The sequence below is a fragment of the Coptis chinensis genome, chromosome 1, assembly GCF_015680905.1.
Source record: "Coptis chinensis isolate HL-2020 chromosome 1, ASM1568090v1, whole genome shotgun sequence".
Classification (NCBI taxonomy): domain Eukaryota; kingdom Viridiplantae; phylum Streptophyta; class Magnoliopsida; order Ranunculales; family Ranunculaceae; genus Coptis; species Coptis chinensis.
In genome coordinates this window covers 35,403,575-35,424,751 of record NC_141456.1, presented here as the reverse complement: position 1 = coordinate 35,424,751, position 21,177 = coordinate 35,403,575, and positions in this window count along the sequence as shown.

Here is a 21,177-nt window from a genome sequence, read left to right as displayed (position 1 = left end):
GCGGAACCTCTCATAAAACCAAGTCTACGATCAAAATTTTAAAAGTTACATCAATTCCACAATATACAATTAAGGCTAAATCTAAAGGCCCATACATCTTTGCGTACCATACGGCATGATGCTTGAAGACATGCTCTACAATTAATCCAAAAAGTTCAACTATACCCAACAATACGCATTACCAACAACAATGTAGAAGAACCATACAAGTTGAGTCGAAAATTTGATTTTGTTCCTCTCTTGCACTCATTTGGTGTACGGCGGATTGATGCTCCCTTTAGGGCCTTAAATAAATACGCAAGAGCAGCACTAGCCCAAGCATACATGGCACAAGACTCAATATTGTTCAGAAATTGTAGGTACTTGGTATGGACACGGTTGCCCCCTCCTTCAGAAAATATGGTGCTTCCAATGAGGTACAGGACATATGCAATTGTGGCCCTTTGTCGATGTTCAGATCCAACATTGGAAAAGGTATCTGTCAACCATCGGATATCAACGCTTTTCCCTCTTACTTTGTCTTTAGGGGGTGAAACGCCCAAAATTTTTGAGCAAGCCTTTTCTGCACTCCAGTCCAAGTTGTCAACAAGGGCATTCCCAAAGATGTTCAAGCCTAATATATGACCTACATCCGAAGAGTAATTGTAAGTTCAAGCGATGGGAAGTGGAAAGAATTGGTTTTGGTCTCCATCGGTCAATCGGAAGCAGATATCAACTCTGTCCCCTTGGAAATGTTGAATTTTTCTAAGGTATTGAAACCCATTTTTGAAACCATCTTCTTTTGGTTTCGGATAACTTCCATCGATGTAAATTTTTAGTGTGCTCATGGAGTACGAACCAATGGGCGATCCTGTTTATCATTTACACGAGTTATTGGTTGTGAATCGATATGTGCAATAAAATAAAAAGCAGAGTAGAAATCGAAATAAATTACCCTCCCTCCACAAGTAACGACGATATATGGTCATCTTGCATATACAAGTGACTATTTGGTCCGCCTCGGTATGACCGTTCCCATTTTTCGTGGAGACTACTTCTTTTGGTTCTAGTAGAAGCTGCAACGTAATCATTTAGATGTCATTTGTAACCAAGTGAGGATCATCTCCCATCACTAGAACGTTTACAATAATTTTGTGATGCATAATCGCATTTGTAGGTGTTTGTTTTGTTTATATTAAAACATAGTTTAAACTGTGCAACCACCTCAAATAAATAATAATTAAAAGATTGAGTATACTCCAATGAAACTATCTTAAAATGAAGCGATCGGTTTGGATGCTTATATGTAACACAAAAAACACATTAACAGGGGGCAAACAATAAGAGGAAAAATAATCAACCAAATAAGTTAATAAGTTAATGCCCTCGTATGTTAATAAAAAAAAACAATGCAACAAAAGAAAAAAAAAAAAAAAAAAAAAAGGAGTTCGGAATGGTCGCAGGTGATATCTCCAAATCCCTAATTCCAAGTATATATGTTTAGAAACAAGAAGAGTGAAAAATAATTAAGAGACTAAACAGAATACTTGTTACCTTTTGAAAGCCGGTAGAGTTTGGAGAAGAGTTTAAAAGATAAATGAGAGACCGAGTGAAATAATCACTCCCAAACCCAAGCTTATTTCATAATCACTCTCAAGGGCGAGGGGGCGGGGAAAGTTCAAGTTTGCCCTTGAATACGTGTACACAATAAAAAAACCCCCCAAAAAAAAAAAAAAATGCTCCACAAACTCCCCAAAAAAAACTCTCCACAAACCGAAAACCTAAGCAAAATCTCAAATTTCCATCAAAACAAAACAAAATGTCAAAATCACCGTTGCGGACTGAAGAGAACACATGCAACACTGAAAATTGCACAAATCTAAGTCTTCAAAATCAAATTTATTGTGAAGAACACCAAGATAAATTAGACCAACAAATTGTGTTATTTTCACAACTTGAGAATGGGGAAGAAGGCGAACTACCATTATGGGTACATTTCAATGATGTTGAATTATATTTTTCATGTTATAATTATTGAAATTCGTGATTTTTTTGCTAGAAAAAGATATGAACATTATTTGTTCATATCACTATTTGGATTTTCATGGTAACTTGCACAGTTTACATGTTAGGATATGAATGTTAGGAAATATATGTATGAACATTCATTGTTCATACTCTTGTTGGACTATGAGCATTCAGTGTTCATATAATGGAGTGGACTATGAACATTGAATGATCATACTCTTGTTGGACTATGAACATTCAGTGTTCATACCATTGAACTATAAACAGTGAATGTTCATACCTGACCATACATCAACAGACTAATGTTTGTAGGGTACTTTGCTATTTTTTAATTTCGATATCTGACGTTCATTTATTTGTTCATTTATTTGTAGGAATTACTCCAAGGGATGAAAAGCAAATCAAAGAGGAAGAACAAATCAAAGAAAAAATAAGTCCCAGGGGAAAAGAGCATGTTGAAATCTGCAACTAAGCAAATGTAGCGAATCGAATCGAGTAGCACTCCTACCAAGAAAAAAGGAAGAAAGAGTCAAGCGACAAAGTAGTTTAAAAAAAAGAAGAGTAGGAAAGCAGTTTCTAAAAAAGAAGGCAAAAAGAGGAGAGTGAAAAGGAGAATGAAGAGGAGGAGAAGGAATCAGGGGGAAAAGGAACTAGTATCGACCCAAGCCAAGGCACCTCGGGCACCTCTGAAGCTGAAGCCTCTCTGTATGATAAAACTAGTAAAACTTCTAAAGGAAAAGAAAATTCCAGAAAATTATGTTGAGGCAATGAAGAAGACACCATTACAGGTTGTTGTTTAAAGCATTGTGGGAAGGGAGATTGTAGAAGGTAACGTAAACAAGCCCAACAAAGAAATATTTAATCTCTTGGACAAATATGATTTCAACTCTAATGAATTTCAGATAGATGGAAAAAGTTTAAAGCTGACTTATGAGGAGATAAGTCTAATGTTTGGGCTGCACATCAGAATGAAATGTTTTTAATCCAACGGAGACTATTGGTTCTAAAGATAAACAAACAAGATTCATATCAAAGTACTTGGGTGGTGGGGAGAAATCAATAATCAACAAGGCTGATATAAGGGGTGCAATATTGCAGACCTTGAATGAGACAAATGATGAACATGCAGCTGAAGATTTCTCAAGGCTGATGTCGCTTTACATGTTCACCACTTGCTTCTTTGCTGCGCCAATTCAGAGTAACTTGGCCCTTAATCAAGGCTGTAGAAGACTTGGAATCATTGAGAAAGTTGTCTTGGCCCAATGCCATACACGGCCAATTTAATTGATTGCTGCAGCCAAAAAGCAAAAAAAAAGGCGAAGATAAAAAGGCGATCGGTGGATGCACAATAATGTTTATGGTATAGTATTTCAACTGCATCTCCTTAATATATATGTTTGTATGTTTGTATAACAATTGGTGGAGTATGAACAATGATTGTTCATATATGAAATCTTTGTAAATGCCTGTTTGTATAACATTTTTAGCACTAAATATGGGTTTCATCACACACATTGCAGTTTTGGATATGTGAGCACACCACACTCATTAAAAAGGTGGAAAATCATGAAAGAAAATTCCCAAGGTGTGCGAGATGGAATCTGAAGAAATTGATTGGACAATTCGAAGCCACGACCTCAACATGTTAAAAGTCGATCAAGGTAGATTTCAACCTATATGAAGTGTATAAATACACACTATAGTATTAGTGTATAACTAGAATAACCGCATATATCGATGGTTGGGGGGAGCGTAGCAAGGGAGGAGATAAGAGGAGGAAGATGAAGGAGGGAGATGAAGAGAAGATCAGCAGATGAGAGGAGGAAGATGAAGGAGGGAGGAGATGAAGGGCGGAGAAGAGAGAGAGACTATTAGAGAGGGGGGTACGGTACAGACAGACACCAACAAAGTGGATTTTAGGGGGCTTTTGAAACTGACCTCAAGAGTTCGCTACGCTCACGGATGAACACTGAATGTTAATAGTCCAATAAGAGTATGAACATTGATTGTTCATGGTCCAAATTTCAAACACTAATTGTTGATGCTGAACTTTATCAGGTAATTGTTGATGCCGAAGCTATAACAGATGAGGAAAGAACATTGCTGCAGAACATATCCGATGGCGTTGCACCCCTCGAGGTAGATTTCAACCTATATGAAGTGTATAAATACACACTATAGTATTAGTGTATAAATATACTATAGTATTAGTATTATTAATATCCAATAGTAGTTATGAACAAATATTGTTCATACCCCCAAATAGGCATGAACATTGAATGTTCATAGTCCAATAAGAGTATGAACATTGATTGTTCATGGTGCAAATTTCGAACACTAATTGTTGATGCTGAACTTTATCAGGTAATTGTTGATGCCGAAGCTATAACAAATGAGAAAATAGCATTCCTGCAGAACATATCCAGTGACGTTGTACCCTCTGATCAGGTAGATTTCAACCTATATGAAGTGTATAAATACACACTATAGTATTAGTGTATAAATATACTATAGTATTAGTATTATTAATATCCAAAAATAGTTATGAACAAATATTGTTCATACCACTAAACTGGTTATGAACAATCATTGTTCATACCCCAAATAGGAATGAACACTGAATGTTCATATAGTCCAATAAGAGTATGAACATTGATTGTTCATGGTCCAAATTTCAAACACTAATTGTTGATCTTTGAACTTTATCGTAATTGTTGATGTCGAAGGTATAACGGATGATGAAATAGCATTGCTGCATAACATATCAGTGGCGTTGTACCCTACGATCAAGAAAGAAATGATTGTCCAGCCTATGGTGAAGAAGATGATGAGGCCATGTCAATAAGATTGGAGAACCAAATTTTGAGGGAGAAGGTCATGCGACTCGAACAAGACCTACATTTGTGCAAAGAAGAAATTGAACAATTGAAGGAAGAGTTGAGGGAGAAGGTCAACACACTTGAACAAGAACTTCACTGTTGTGCAAAGAAGAAATTGAACAATTGAAGGAAAGAGTTGAGGGAGAAGGTCAACACACTTGAACAAGAACTTCTTTTGTGCAAAGAAGAAAATGAAAAAAGTTGAAGGAAGAGTTGAAAAAGAAGGTCAACACACTCGAACAAGACATTCAGTTGTGGAAAGAAGAAAATGAAAAGTTCAAGGAAGAGTTGAGGGAGAAGGTCAATACACTTGAACAAGAACTTTTTTTGTGCAAAGAAGAAAATGGAAAGTTGAAGGAAGAGTTGAAAAAGAAGGTGAACACACTCGAACAAGAACTTCTGTTGTGCAAAGAAGAAAATGAAAAGTTCAAGGAAGAGTTGAAAAAGAAGGACCGGCAAGAGGGGGATAAGGAAGAAGTGCAACCTCAAACTGAAAAAGCAGTCCACCATCATGTACCGAATGAGGATGCAGAAATGGTGTTCGATAAGGATGCAGAAATGGTGCCAAATGAGTGTGCAGAAATGGTGCCAAATGAGTGTGCAGAAATGGTGCCAAATGAGTCTCCAGACTTTAGAGGTCCATCAATTTCCATCCGTATTCCTCTGTCACCTATACCCAAGGAGAAAGAAAAAGAACAGAGAAATGATGGGGAGAAAGAAGCTGAGAAAGAAATTAAAATGACTTCCATAATCAGGAAAGTGAAGAACAACAGAGATAGGAAAACTATGCAGATGGACCCCAATTTCACCAAAGAAGGGAAGACGAAACCACTCAAAAAAGTAATGAACCTTGACACTGGCAAAGAAATTCTTGATAAGGGGAAGCAAGTCAGAGATATTGACATTGGGCCACTGCTAGACCCTAAGACAAGTCCCTACTATCATGGATTAGAAGAAAGCAATAGACAAATTATTGACACTTTCTTCAAAATGGCGGACACCAGGTAAATCTAGGAAGACTGTAAGTGTTTTACTAGTTTAAAATGACATCAAATAGCATTTTTTATTGATGCTAATTTCTTGGGGTTTTTGAAGCATAATCGCATGGGGAGATGGTGACAATTTCCAAATAGCTGGTTCTCTAGTAGAAGACCTTTTGTTTGATAGGGAAATTGATTATCAGGTAAATTTTGATACCCCTTTCTTGACTATGAACAATGAATGTTCATACTCTTGTTGGGCTATGAACATTCAGTGTTCATACTTCATACACCTAGTCGACTATGAACAATGAATGTTCATACCATTGAACTATGAACAACGAATGTTCATACTTGACCTTACATCAACCGAATAATGTTTATACTTTGCTATTTTTTAATTTTGATATCTGACCTTCATTTATTTGTAGAACTTACTTCATTTATACATTGTTTTGAATCTCAAAAATGCTCAATTCAACAGGTCATCGACTGGTGGTCTCTCTAACTTCGCAAAAGGTTCCCAACCAAAAAAGAAACATGTCTACTGTCTGCCAACTCAAAGGTGAATTATTTATTTCAAATTATTGTTTCATATCTATTTTGTGGTTGGTCTCACATTCTTATTATTTCACGCACTCAATGTCACAAAGATATCTTTGGAAGGAGGCATTGCAAAAATAGTGGACACAATCGACTTGAGTGCCAAATTCTTGGCGATTCCAATACATTCAGAAAACCATTGGACACTACTGGTTGTGGAGTTCGTAATGGGACAACAAGAGAAATGGTTACATTTCAACTCCTTAAAACACGAGGAAAAGTCATTCAAAATTGCAAAAAGACATGGTAATTTCCACACTAAAATGAGAAGAAACTTTTTTGTATCTTCTAACATAAATAAAGGAATAACTTCTTGTTTTTTTGAAGAAGAAAAAACTGGTTGAGAAAATAAATCTTCGGATCAAAAAGGAGAAATTGACAATTAATATGCTCAGTAGTCTAGTAAGAAATAGAGTCTCCAAAATGTCAGCAAACAAACCAATAGGTAAATGCATAATTATTCTTTGAAATTCTTATAAACTTCTACATTAAGAAAATTATAATTGACCGAGATTTGTATTTTCTAAAATTGCAGCGATGATTGTGGACTCCATGTTTGCAAAATGATGGAAATTCTTTTTTTTTTAAATGGTCGATGGGATTTTCTCTAAAAGTAACAAAAAGCAAAAGAAGCACGAAGATGCCCTCAACTTGCATGCACATTCTTGTGCACGACCCCAAAATTTGGACTATAGAACATCATTTGTTTATGCAAAATTTTCGAAAGGGGTTGTTTAATGAATAATTAATGTAGGAAGGATAAAACATTATATTTTGACATGTATGAATGTGCGTGAATGCATCAATATATCTGTATATCAGTTGTTATAAAAGACAAATAAAAATTTGTATATCTGTATATCAGTTGTTATGAAAGTGAACTATTATTGATGTTTATCATGTGTTCTCTTAATCTTTATTTTCTTATTTGAAACTATTATAAACTCATGTCTTACAAGTGTGAACACTGAATGTTCATACTCTTGTTGGACTATGAACATGAGTGTTCATACAATGGAACTACTTAACAACTTGAATGTTCATACTCTTGTTGAATTACTACATTGTGGGTAGTACTGTCCTTCTTAGGAACTTTTGTCGAACCTAAATTTGTGTGTTAACTATGGTGATAAGTTTTTGTAAGTTTTTCTCGTCAGAAATAGGTAGTTGAAGTAGGTAATAAACATTCTTAACCACGAAACCAGCATAAACCTACAAAGAATAAATTCGAAGGTAACATGAACATCAACACTTGCATAAACTAGAAAGATTGATGTCGATCACCCTAAATATATGTAGTACATTACAAGATATTACTTAATTTTAAATAAAAATATAAGCTCCGTTAAATATAACATGAATGGTGACATCAACTACGGGTTAAACCGAGTTGCAGTGAAGTCTGACATGAATGGGAGAATGGAGTGATTGCCGAAGGTTGGGATTTTTTTGACAAATACCAACTTCTCTAGACTGAAATCGTACCAAAGGATCCTGTCGTTGCATTCAAAAACTGCAATATTTTCTGTGAGTAGGTCGACGAAACACGGGTGAGTAGGTCGATGAAACACGGGTGAGTAGGTCGACGAAACACGGGTGACGGTGAGAGGAATACAATTTGTCCAATGAATACGTCCTCGGTTCACTCCACAACCTGTTGTCGTATTCATGTAAAAGCCTAAGTTCTAATTTCACAGTAGCAATGTTCTCCTCACCCCAGAACCTGAACATAATAGCAATAGTACCATTAAATGAAAAAAACGGTTTTTGTAATGATTGGTGGTGGGGATTTAGTCTGCGGTAGCCCAATCCTCGTCCAAGATTCGAGGGCAATGTTAAATACCAATATGCCTGCATCATAAAGAGATCCTTTTGCAGCCACTGCGGGCTGGTTCTTGATGTGTTCATCATTAAATGACAACTCCAAGTCGTTCAACCTTCTCCATTTCAAACTTCGGGAATCGAACAATTCAACATACATGATGATTGAGTGATTATAGGTTTTCATGGATTTTCATGGCTTAGCGTGTGCGGATGTCTCAATAGTAACATAATTGAATTTCGATTGGGACATAGTAAGCCATGGAATCTATTTGATTCTATCCTTAAGCTTCCATGGAATCTATTTGACTCTGCATTGATTAAACATCTTTCTTTAGTTTCCAAGTCTTGAAGAAGCTTACAATCTTACGGATTTGCATCGGCTACTTCAAACTCAGATTGTAACTTTGTCCCGATTATTTACATTGCCAAAATACTTGATGAAGAGAAACAAAAATCGTTTATGAAGAGAAACACTACGCCAATGTAACATTGCTTTGGCGTAAAACTCCACAAATGTCGACCTTCCGGACGCTTCATCGATCTTGTAATCCTGGCAACTTTAGGAGTGGAATTTGACTCTTTAACACCAAGCTTCCGCTTATTCCCCTTCTTTTAATTTGTTTGCCAACGTCAACTACATCTCTTTGTAGTTTCCGCACCGGAGGGTCCTTCTAGCTGAAAATCTGATGCCCCCTTTGCTTCGTCGCACACGCTTGTGTTTCCTTGACAATTGTGGAATTAGGCAATGGATTTTGGATGCCCTCGAACATCAGATATATATGTGAAAAACAATAAAATACAATTAAGAACACTATATTGTCTTTAGCTATATTGTCAAATATATCAAATGTCCTCTAATATACCGAAATAACAAATTGAACTATTTAAGTAAAGAACAAATTCACAGTCAATTGACTCTCAAGCGGCCGAAGAAATATAGATATAGGGAATGGATCGGTTTACTCACTTTCGTACTCTAAATAGCGTGTCGTATCAATTAATCTAATGGCCAGTTTTTTGCTTAGGTGGGCAGCCATGTACTTTGTTCAGAAGGAATATGGCTTTGAGCTTGAGTCGAGAACTCAAGAGCCGAAACTAGTAATGAGTTAAGGACAATCATGGGTCCCATTTCTTCTCTCTCATTCCTTTCCTTTGTTGTTCATACTCAGTGTTCATAGTCCACTAGGAGTATGAACACTGAATGTTCGTACTATTGTTGGACTATGAACATTAAGTGTTCATACTCTTAGTGGACTATGAACATTGAATGTTCATACTCTTGTTGGACTATGAACATTCAGTGTTCATACTCCTAGTGGACTAAGAACATAGAATGTTCATACTCTTGTTGGACTATGAGAATGGATCGGATTTCTTCCAATACCAAAAAGCGTGCAAAGGATCGACTTGACTATTAGTGGCTTAATATTGCTAGTGTTTGAATGTTTGACTATCATCATAATGGCGAGGTTTGTGATCAAACAATAGCACAAAATCCTGACTATTGGTTTGGTTTAGAAAAATGGCGTGGCGAGAATAGATACTAAAAAGCGAGAAATAGGCGAGAAAAGTAAAGGTAAATATCACGGTGAGTTCATTCTATCTCCTTTTACTAATCTCTCTCTTTCAATTTAAATCGTTGATCTTCGTTGGTGTTTGTATGTTATATTCAGAGTTTGATCTCTCACATTGATTCACCAAAATCTTATTTAACATAAATGATGAAGGGATAGAAAACATATTGCAACACAGATGGATACTGATGAACGTAAGATGAATTCATAATCTGTTGCTGAGTATTTACAGGACTAGTGCTACATGGAGACAGAAAATAGCCCCATCATTGTTAATCAACCAAGTATTGTTCTTGTTGTAAGTTTTAGAAGCATAACACATTAACTCGTCTCTTTCATCTTCCCCTGGCCTTGTGGACCTAGCCTTAACTCAAGCTTTTTCTCTATCCTTGTGTATCAAATCTGTTTCAACTTAGGAAATCCCAAAGGAAGAAGAAAGTGAACTTGTCTTTGTTACGGATCGATTCTGTTTTTTATTTCTCTCTCTCTTTTTGGTTATCTCAATTTCTCCTTTCCTATTACTGCCGGACCCCAATTTGTGTTGGGCAGACTCCCACAAAAAAAACTATTATTACAAGGGTGCCATTGGTCCCAAAAAATCTAAAAAAAAACAATTATTACAAGTATGCCATTGGTCTCCAAAAAATTGAATTCGAAACCCCAAACTTAAACGACCCGGATAGGTCGTTTGGACTAAGTCCCAAACGACTTGGCCACACCGTCCCAAACGACTTGGATTAAGTCCCAAACGATTCGCATATTCTCTCTCCAAATGTCCAAAAGGACCTTTTCTCTCTCCAACCCGAAAACCCTTATTTGAGGCTTTCTCTCTTCAATTTTCCAGAACCCTAAATTGAAACCCCCTAATGAAACACCGGACTCAAACCCTAAATTGAAAACGAAATTGTATACCCGATTTGCATCTGCAGATTGGAAGGTACACTTCAAGTTTTTATTTTAATTTTGGCGTGATTGTATTAGTATTTTTGTGCAATTATATTTTGGAACCCTTATATTTTCACCATTTTCCCATTTTTTTTTCTTGAACAAATGTGTAGTGTTATTTCCTTACGTTTTAGGTTAAGTTTGGGTAAAAGGTTTAGCATCGTGACAAATATAATAAGGGAAAAATATTTGAAAGGAAGGTTATGATAGAGTTGGCTATCGGTGGGTGTTAGGTTATAATGATCTGTCTTCTCAATTTGAAAAAACTTTCAATTTGAGAGGATAGATCATTATAACTAATACATCCCGGAGGAGGTAGGTAACTTTCTTTCATGTCAAGTTTTCAATTATTTCTTTACGTTTTAGGTTAAGTTTTGGTACAAGGTTGTTCCATAGATATAGATAAATATCTGCCCACGCGTGATACATCACATAAGGCAGTCTTTGCTTTAGTTATTTTCATTGTCGAATTTGGTAATTACATTTGATCATGAGATATCTTATTGTAGTTATTGGTAGAGGTGGAGAAGGTATTTTGATTGGGGAAACAATGTTTACTATTTCAGATTGGTGAAACTGTTGGCTAATTAGGAAGAAAAATGTCATTATGTTTTATGTTATTTTTTTCTAGGATGAAGAAAGATGTGTATAAATATAAGCCTAAAAAAGTTGAAGGCGGTCGACCTCGAGGTGGTATCAAGGTTACCGGTCGATCTTTGTCGAAAATGCTTTCGAGGATAAGTTGTTTTCGACATTTGATATAGATGAAAGGGTTGATTTCAGGAAATCACCTTTTGGTTTTCTTCTAGATAGATATTATCTGATAGATCCGACGATAAAAGGTATACTATGCTTGCCCACTTTGCAATCTCGATTGTGGAAGTGTTGCAAAAGAGGATTTTACCACTGACTTACAAATTAAAAGAGGTATACTTAACTTTCAAGGAGTCGGACGTGGCCCTTCTTACTGGACTGTCCACAGATCGACCTCCTGACTGGTATTTCCGGATGGATTCAACGGTGCCTACTGCCTTCCGGTTAAGGTATTTCAGGACAACCAAACCCGGTAGCGATTCTTTGTGGCGATGTTTTGCTAACGGAGATTTTGATGGCAAGGATGTTAGCTAAGACAAAGTCAGGAGGAATAAGACGACTAGGAATGACATATTTTGACTCACGCACTTATTTGTACTAATTGTATCCATATTTTCTTCATCTATTAATAGGACGGAGAAGCTGAAAAGGTTGATGATGGTGACAACCGTGATGATGCTGACAACAAAAATATTTGTTTAAAAGTGGAGCACTTTTAAGTATGCGTATAATGTACTTCCCAAATGCAATTATAGTTACGGATCCTTGTATTTAAGAGTAAACATTACTTCGTGTTACATTTTTTGAGGGGTGAGTAAATTTAAAGTGAGACACTGTATTGTACGTATGAGGCAATGTAGTGTAGGCTGGTTATGAAACTATTTTATCGCAGCTACCGTTTCATAGCCGTTGACTCAGTTGACAGGCTATTCTCATGGATGATTTGTACTACAGGTGAAGGAATGCTACACTTGAAGAACTAGGATGTGATACTATCTCTGTACAATTTGGGAAAAACTCAAAACCAATTGTATTTGCAAATCAAAATTTATTTTTTTTTTGCGACAATGTAGGTTACGTGTGACAATGTAGTATAAGGTCTATTCTATGTTCAACTAACTCACATTTATCTTATATACTTGTTGTAATTTTTTATCCTTATATTTAAGAATTCTATCTTGTTGATCTTGATCCTTTGTCGAGGAAGTCCTAATAAGGCTATATTGGCAAGTATACCCGCTCAAACACCAACCCCCGAATCAGGTAGCTTTCAATAAATAGGATAAGAGCATAAGAACTTTGATGTCAAGATGTTTCATTTTGATTTGGAAACGAAGTGTTGGCACTTTGGATACCCTTGTAGAATTTATGAAAGAGGATGATGAGAAGAATGTTTAGTCCGTGTTAAATCTGGTTTAGTCCACAATGTCTCTTAATGGCGGTTGTAATTCAGTTTTTGAGGTGCATAAGTATTTAATTTAATAGTTATAGTAATCAAATAAGTATCAAATTCTAAAGTTATATAAAGGATCTAAGTACAAAGTTTTTGATAATAACTTTTTATTATTTCCTCGGATCCATTTTATTTCTACCTAGATTCATAATTAGTAATCGTAAAGACTATATAAATAGGATGTATAAAACTACGCCGGATCCTACCTAAAACTTAACGTAGAAGCAGATCCTCATTATCTAAACGAACCCGAAATAGACCATTGGGAATTGATTCAGTAATTAAACCTTCATGTATCCATTTTTGTTGTAACTTCGTTGTTCAAACAACTATTCAGACTTGATTGTCTAATAGAGCTTTTCGCTTAATTGTGGGAGAAGAAGATGGACTAATTTTAAACTTTTTAAATTGAATAAGCGTTTAATTATTAATTAGAAAATAATGAGAATGCTCTTTTTGGTGAGAGTCTTTGATGGAATTTAGCAAAGATAATTGGTGGTTAACAAATTGGGACTCGGTTTTACACTGCTTCATGGGGACCACCTCAAAGCAATCCCAAATATTTAGTTCCTTTCCTTAAGTTTTTGGGGAAACAAGAAGTAGGAAAGTTTTTGTTGTTCTCTCTCTATCTGTCTTTTCGTAAGTTCTCTCTCGAAAGCTTAACATTGAAGTCAACTTTTCAACCCAAATTTACATCGTTTAAATCGGATTTAAATTTTGGAACAACGTGATTTGGTTTTCCTTAAAGGTATGAACTTTACTGAACTATATCGGTTAATTTGACCATATTTGTTTTCCTTAATTGTACCCTAATTTCTATAGTTGAAAATTTGTAATTGACTTCGAATGTTCGAAACAGAGTATTCCGTTACTACTTTTAATTTTACTACTTTCATATTTAGGTTACAATGTTCGAAATTGAAAATTTAATTTTCTTGTGTAGAATGAAAAAGGGTGGGGGCAAGAAGAAAGTAGTGCCTAATTGGAACTATGTGGAGAAAGAGAAGGAGGTGAAGAAGAAGGTTGTTTCGAAGAAAAAGGAAAAGCCGAAACCTCCTCCCGTGAAGAAACATCAAAGTTACTTCGATGTTCTCCAAAAATCTTTGGAAGAGCAACTGTTTTCCACATTCGACAACGATGAAACCAAACATTTCAAAAAGTCTCCATTTGGTTTTCTCCTTGATATGAGTTCAGTTGGTGAGAAAACTCATTTGGTTACCCACCCAAATTTGATTGTTGAGGTTTTGGAAAAGAAGATTTTGCCAATGACTTTCAACATAGGAAAGCAGATATTTGACTTTCAATCCTTCCGATGTGGCCCTCCTTACGGTCTATCCACAGAGCCACCACCTCGGTGGTTTTACAAAATGGACGTGTTTGACCCTTCTAATTTTCGTCTAAGGTATTTTCAGCCGGAGGGAAGACGCTCGACTCCGCTTGGGGCGTTATCTTGACCGAGTTTGCGGCAAGGAAAAAAGCTAAGAGAGTTTTAAATGCGTAGTGATCCGAACACTGTGGACGACATCCACCGACTTAACCGTTTGTTTGTGCTCGGGGCTTTCCTCTTGCCAAGCGGTTCGAAGAGGCGTTGATGTCAAAATATATTGATATTGCAGCTGATTTGAAGAAGTTTGACAAATTCCCTTGGGGGTATCGGCGTTTGAAGGCATTCGTGGTGGTGTTGAGGCTCTACATACAGATATGGAGAAGCACTTTCAGGTTCAACCGGAAAAGCCGTTTACCCACACCCTATATGGGTGTGCACTAGCATTCGAGTGTTGGGTTTTCCTTCATGTGCCCACTTTGAATGTCCACCGGGTGGATGGGGAGATATTCCCCTTGTTTTGAAGTTGGGTGGGTTTCCACTGGGAAAACCACCCGTGGAGAACTTGGGAGACCAAATTAAACAACCCCAAGAAACCCGATCTTTGGGTAAGTTACATATTCCTCCAACGGTGCAAGTAGAGGAGTCTACGAAAAGCTAAAGGTTTATAAGTCTTGTTACTTTGGATTTGATGGATGGTTGTTCTGTTATTATTATTTCTGAATTGGTGCTGAATTTCATGGTTTGTTACAGCAAGAACCTGATGATAAGAAGCTTCTTTCTTTGGACATTTTTTTTCGTGAGCGAAGAAGCGAGAATGAGGTTAATTTTGGCGTGTTGCACTTTTATTGATATTGAGAATTTCAAGATCGACAAAGCTTGTCATCCGTGATCTCGTAATTGCGGGTCGTAGCCCGGGCTGCAAAGTTGTTCTTAGAGCAATCTCCTAATCTTGGAAGTGGTCATGTGGAGCAACGAACGTGGTAATGTGTCTTTGCGATGTATCTTCATATTGCCACAATGTAGTTATGAGTAAACCTAATGTTTTGTGCTCCTGTAATTGGTAGAATTTAAATCGGGTGCCTGCTAAGGAAGTGAGGAAGGTGCCTACTAAAACAGGAATAAATTTGGTCTGGATGATGAAGAAAATGTGGTGATTTTTATGTGTTATTGAATGTATGTTATTATTTGCACTACAAAAAATGCGAGATGAATAAAATTTTCCCTTGGATTCAGCCCTTGCAGGAATTACTAGAACGTCGTGCGAAAAGAAGAAAATGTTCTGTAGAAGATCGACAACCATTGGTAATTAATTAAGTACTCTTGTACTCCAGCCCATCCCTTAAATGTTTTTTTGGAAGCAGATATAGTGTCTTGGTAAATTTATATGTACTTTCATATTTGTAGTTAATTGAAGGAAGCGGGCCTTGTGCTAAAAGAAGGGGTGATGGTGAGAATAGTAGTGATAATGATTTTGTTCAGCCTCCAAAGAGGAGGGCAATAACACAATGTGAGAATAAATCAACTAAGAGCGGAAAACAGACAAGACCACCAACCAAAAACCACAACAAACCTTCAACTAAGAACAGTCCCAAAGAAAAGTCTATTCCAACAAGCAAGCAGTGGGAGAATCAATATTGTAGCGGAAGCGGATTGGGGGAACAGTCGTGAACCGCTAGGGCCTTCTTACTTTTAGGAAAAAGGCTCTGAAAAAATCTGACGCGATTGTGGCGAGGCACAGTTCACGGTTATGCAAACGGTCAATGAAATTAATAGTACATCCGATCCTCCGCTATTTGCAAATGATGGAGCGGCCAACACTCGCGACTTGGCGAAAGTACCATGGGGAACTTCTAGATGTGGTCGACAATGTAGTGGAACATGACTTCATGACTTTGGGAAATGGCGTGAATATGCTATTACAATATCCGCCGATATTGTACACCCACCGAAGATGCGACAAGTTTTGACCACGAAATCTTTGGACTCTTTGAGGAATGAAAATTTTGAGAAAGAGTTATCGCGATCTTCGCATGTGTTTGCAAATGATGGGGCAGCCAACACTCCCAAACTTCTGCGAAAACCATAGGGAGCTCGACTTAATGACATTGGCGGATGGCGTGAATATGCTCTTTGAGAATCCGGACGATATTGTACACCCACCGCAGATGAAACAAATTTTGAAATTGAGGATACAACCATTGAAGAAGATTTGGGCGTTAACACAACTGATGGAAAAGTGGTTTGTGCATTGTTTACGAACACCTTTATCTTAAGTTACAAGTATTTTTTGCAAGAGTTAACATTGCGGGTGCGTCTGTTAAACATTGTAATCTACGGTTGCCAATCTCGGCATAAAATTTGCCTGCGGGGAGTTATTTTTCCATCCATTCGCGCACGAAGAATATGTGATGTTTCGACGACCGATTTTCGTAGGGAAGCAATGGTATACTTGAAGAGTAGGCGATTGGAACAAATTTTCTCACCTTGAAGAAGCAATATATACCATTTGCGAAGACAAAATTCATGCAAAATTTGATGAAATTCCATTGGTAGGGAGGAACTACTCAATACCCACAGTGAATGAATTGCCTAGTGACGCGATAAATGCACAACGCCCCGAGAACTCGACCGCATTATTACCGGAGCCGGTATGAGGAAGATGAAAGGGTCGAGGGGCTGTTGCATCCATCGTCCATAGTCGCTATGGACATGATTTAGAACTAAATCTGAGAAGCTTCTCCTTTCTCAAGCACCAAGGATGGCTGAACGATGAGGTCTATCTTTGCTTTGCAAAATATATATGTTGTTGATTCTCTTACCGGTTAGTCACCCTCTCTTCCTATTTTACCATCTGTTTCCTTTTTTTTTTTTTTTTAAATTTCCCTTTAAGGTTGTCTCCATCTACATGGAATTACTCAGAAGGTGGCAGCTGAAGGAAGGGCAATCTCGGTATAAAACTCGGGATTCAGGAAAGTACACTATTATTGCGGACACGCTCATTCCGGTTAGTTATGTCACTCTCCACCTCATTCTCATATTTTTAGCAACTGTATTACTTAACAATTAGAATTTTCGAGTTATACAGGTTTCCCTACTTACCTTATATGGAACCCTAGAGGGCAAGTTAAATGATGGAAGTCTGACTACAGAGCAAAAGATTTCAGAAACTGCGTCCCTAATGCCATGGAGCCTGACCATGCTCTTCAGAGATATGGTTTCAGAAAAAAGTGATGTACCCCACGCAACGAAATCTAAAGGAGTAATGATGGCTTTGAGTGTGGGAATGAACAAACACTGGGTTCTTGCTGTTTTTGACTTTTCTACTTGGAAGTGTCTTCTGTATGATTCCTTAGAATCAGTAATGTTCGACACTCTACCAACTTTGAAGATGATAGGTGCAGTGCTACCTTATGGGTTGTTAGTACATGATCCTCAGTGCATACATCGGTCCGCGATTCGCAGAGACAAGTGGGAAATTATTCTTATCGATCACTGCGCTAAACAACATGATTCATGGAATTGCGGTGTTTTCGTACTAGCTTATGCAGATCAGTTGCTGCGGGGTGCACACGTCCAATTTGGAAGGGACGCTGCCCATATTAGGATGACAATAGCGAAGGACCTTCTAGATTGTGGAATTACAGAGACAGTTTCAAAGAAAAAGGAAGACGCCCAAATCTCGCGTAAAGAAGGCGTGGTCATTCATAGACCACCAATGAGTAAACCAAACCGAATACTTCTCATTCTTGATCTCAATGGTGTGCTTGTTCACGTAGCTAACAAGCTCGACCGCCACTGGATTCGATTGCGAACCGACACATTCATTTCGGAAAGGCAATTATAAGGAGGCCATTCTGTGATGATTTTCTGAAGTTTTGTTTTGAAAGGTTCTATGTGGGTGTATGGTCATCAAGGAAAAACTTAATTTGGTCCATGCGCTCGATTTCATTATGCCCGAAAAGAAGGTACCAGTTGGCATTTTGTTGGGACCAATCCCATTGCACTACCACCGAAGTTGACAGCGTTGACAACATTGACAAAGCCTGTCATGTTAAAAGAACTGGTCAAACTTTGGGATAAGAACGACCCAAATCTTCCTTGGGAGAGGAGAGAGTATAATGAATCAAACACGTGATGTTGGATGATTCTCCGTGTATAAAGCATTGTTTAATTCCGCACACACCGCCATATTCCGACTTCATACGATTTTCAGAATGAAAACGATAATTCCTTAGGACACGGGGTGATATTAGGATGTATTTGGAAGGATTAGCGACAAGTAAAAATGTCCAAAAGTACATTGAGCAACATCCTTTTGGCCAGCAAGCTCTTTACGAGAGCGATCCATCTTGGCCACATTATTGCAACTCATCAATTCGTTTGCATGCTCCTTAAGACCACGGATTGTGAAAATTGGCTTAATCATTTTTATTCTTATATACCGTTGTAATTTTTGTTTCCCTTTTTCGTTTGAGTGTTAGATGTTGTTGAAGTACTTGTCCGATTAAGTACTTTGTTAGATGTTGTCGCAGATAAATAAACTTTTTTTGTTTTGTAATACTTTTTTGTTCGAGTGTTAGATGTTGTTTCCCTTTAACCTAGTTTTGCATCTTCCAACGTGGCTTCACTAGTCCACGTGCAACTAACTCACCTTTATCACTATGAGATTAATCTAACGGTTGTCATTGAGTAACCGTTGGAGAGTCGTTGCAGTCATCTTTGTCAGCAATTGCTTCAAATTTAACCTTTAAAAGTGGAGCCTTAAAAGTGAGTGAAAACTAAAAAAAAAAAAATTCAGAAACTGATGTCTTCTTCTTCAACTAATGTTAGTAAGTTTAACATTTTCAATATTGTCATCTTTTTCGCTTTTTCAAGCTGCGGGATTTTTCAAATGATTTCGGTGCTTTAAAGGGGTATCTAAAATGAGCCATCTAAAATTCTCTTGAAATTATATATATTTTTTCGATGCGAGTGCAAATTTATGGATGAAGTAGGACATCCAACTTATAGATGTCCTCGGGTAAAAACCCCGCAAAGATCCTAAATGTGATGGGTTTCTTATGTTGCAGCTCTCTCTAACATCAAGAAATCCCGATAGAAAGTATCTAAAGTGCCTATATGGGAACTGTCAAAGTGGATTAAAATGCCTTGATGAGGCTATTTTAGATGTTAAAAATGATTCAACAAATGGATGTCACAAAGGGGGGAGATACAAGCCTTTGGAAGATACAATGCCCATGGAACGATTGTGTCTGCAATAACAAGATGTGTGGTGGAGAGAGGTCACTCAAGACTACTCAATATGGGTTGAACACTGGGAGGAAGTACTTAAAATGCTCACTATGTTTAAGTTTTGAGTGGTCTGTCTGATGCAATGAGGGAGGCAAGACAAAAGACAAAAAATTTGACCCAACGATTACCATAAAGATGGCACTATCGGACTTTGCAAAAATGTGTCTTAAAAAGTAATGTATGCATGAATGAATCAAGATATGAGTGCCATATCCCTGTAATGAATAAACATATAAACATATGAATGCAATTTTCTTAGTTTTACTTTTTAGCGCTTGCTAATCAAATAATAGTCAAATTAGTCCTTAATGAAATAGCCTAATCAATGTATGCATGAATGAATCGAGATAACAGTCCTTTAGAGTTCTTGAGCAAAGAATATTCATAGCTCATGACTATGAACATTGATTGTTCATAAGACGCATAATATGGACTATGAGCACTCATTGTTCATAGCTATGAGGTATGAACAATGAGTGTTCATAGCTACCAAACTATGAACAATCATCTGTTCATAGTCCATTTATGATATGAACAATTATTGTTCATGAATCAATTGTATGTATGCAATCAAGGCTACTAAGAGTCCTCATTGGGTTTGGTTTTAGTAAAATGGCGGGTACAATTGATGTAGAGGATTCATTGTGGTGCTGATTTCGCATTAAGTTAACGTAAATGTCATATACTAATTGATTGATTGATTATAGGTTTTCATGGATTTTCATGGCTTAGGTGCGCGATGTCTCAATAGTATGAAATGAATTTCGATTGGGACATAGTTGCCATGGAATCCTATTTGATTCTGCATTGATTAAACATCTTTCTTTAGTTTCCAAGTCTTGAAGAAGCTTACAATCTTCTGGATTTGCATCGGGCTACTTCAAGTTCGATTGTAACTTTGTCACCCGGGATTATTTACATTGCCAAAATACTTGATGAAGAGAAACACTTCGGCTGTTTATGAATAGAAAGACTTCTAATGTAACATTGCTTTACGTAAAACTCCACAAATGTCGGCCTTCGAGACGCTTCATGGATCTTGTAATCCCCGCAACTTTAGGAGTGGAATTTGACTCTTCAACACCAAGCTTCCGGCTTATTCTCCTTCTTTTGTTTGCCAGCGTCAACTACATCTCTTTGTAGTTCTGCACCGAGGTCCTTCTTCTTTGAAAATCGATTGCCCTTAATCAAGCCGTTGCACCGCATTGGTTTCCTTGACAATTGTGGAATTAGGCAATGGAGGATGCCTCGAGAACATCAGTATATGTGAAAACAATAAAATACAATTAAGAACACTATATTGTCTTTGTTGCTAAATCATGAATTAAAGCGTGATGTATGGGTGTGCCCTCATATCGGGCCACTCCTTACCGCGAGAAGTCGCGTGTGTATTGCAATCAATCTTGATCCAAAGGCCCTGTATATCGCAGTACCATCGACCTGCGCCGAAGACATTATTATATTTCAAAATATATGGGATATGAGAATATCACCCAGAAATAACAAATTAGACTATTTAAGTAAAGAACAACTACACTCAACCCACTTCAAACGTCAAGAAATATAGATATATAGGGAAGCGGATTGGTTTACTTCCACTTTCAGACTTCCAAATATGGTCGATCAATTAATCTTAATGGCCGCTTTTGCTTAGGTGGGATGTACTTTGTTCGAAGGAAATGGCTTTGAGCTCGTGGAT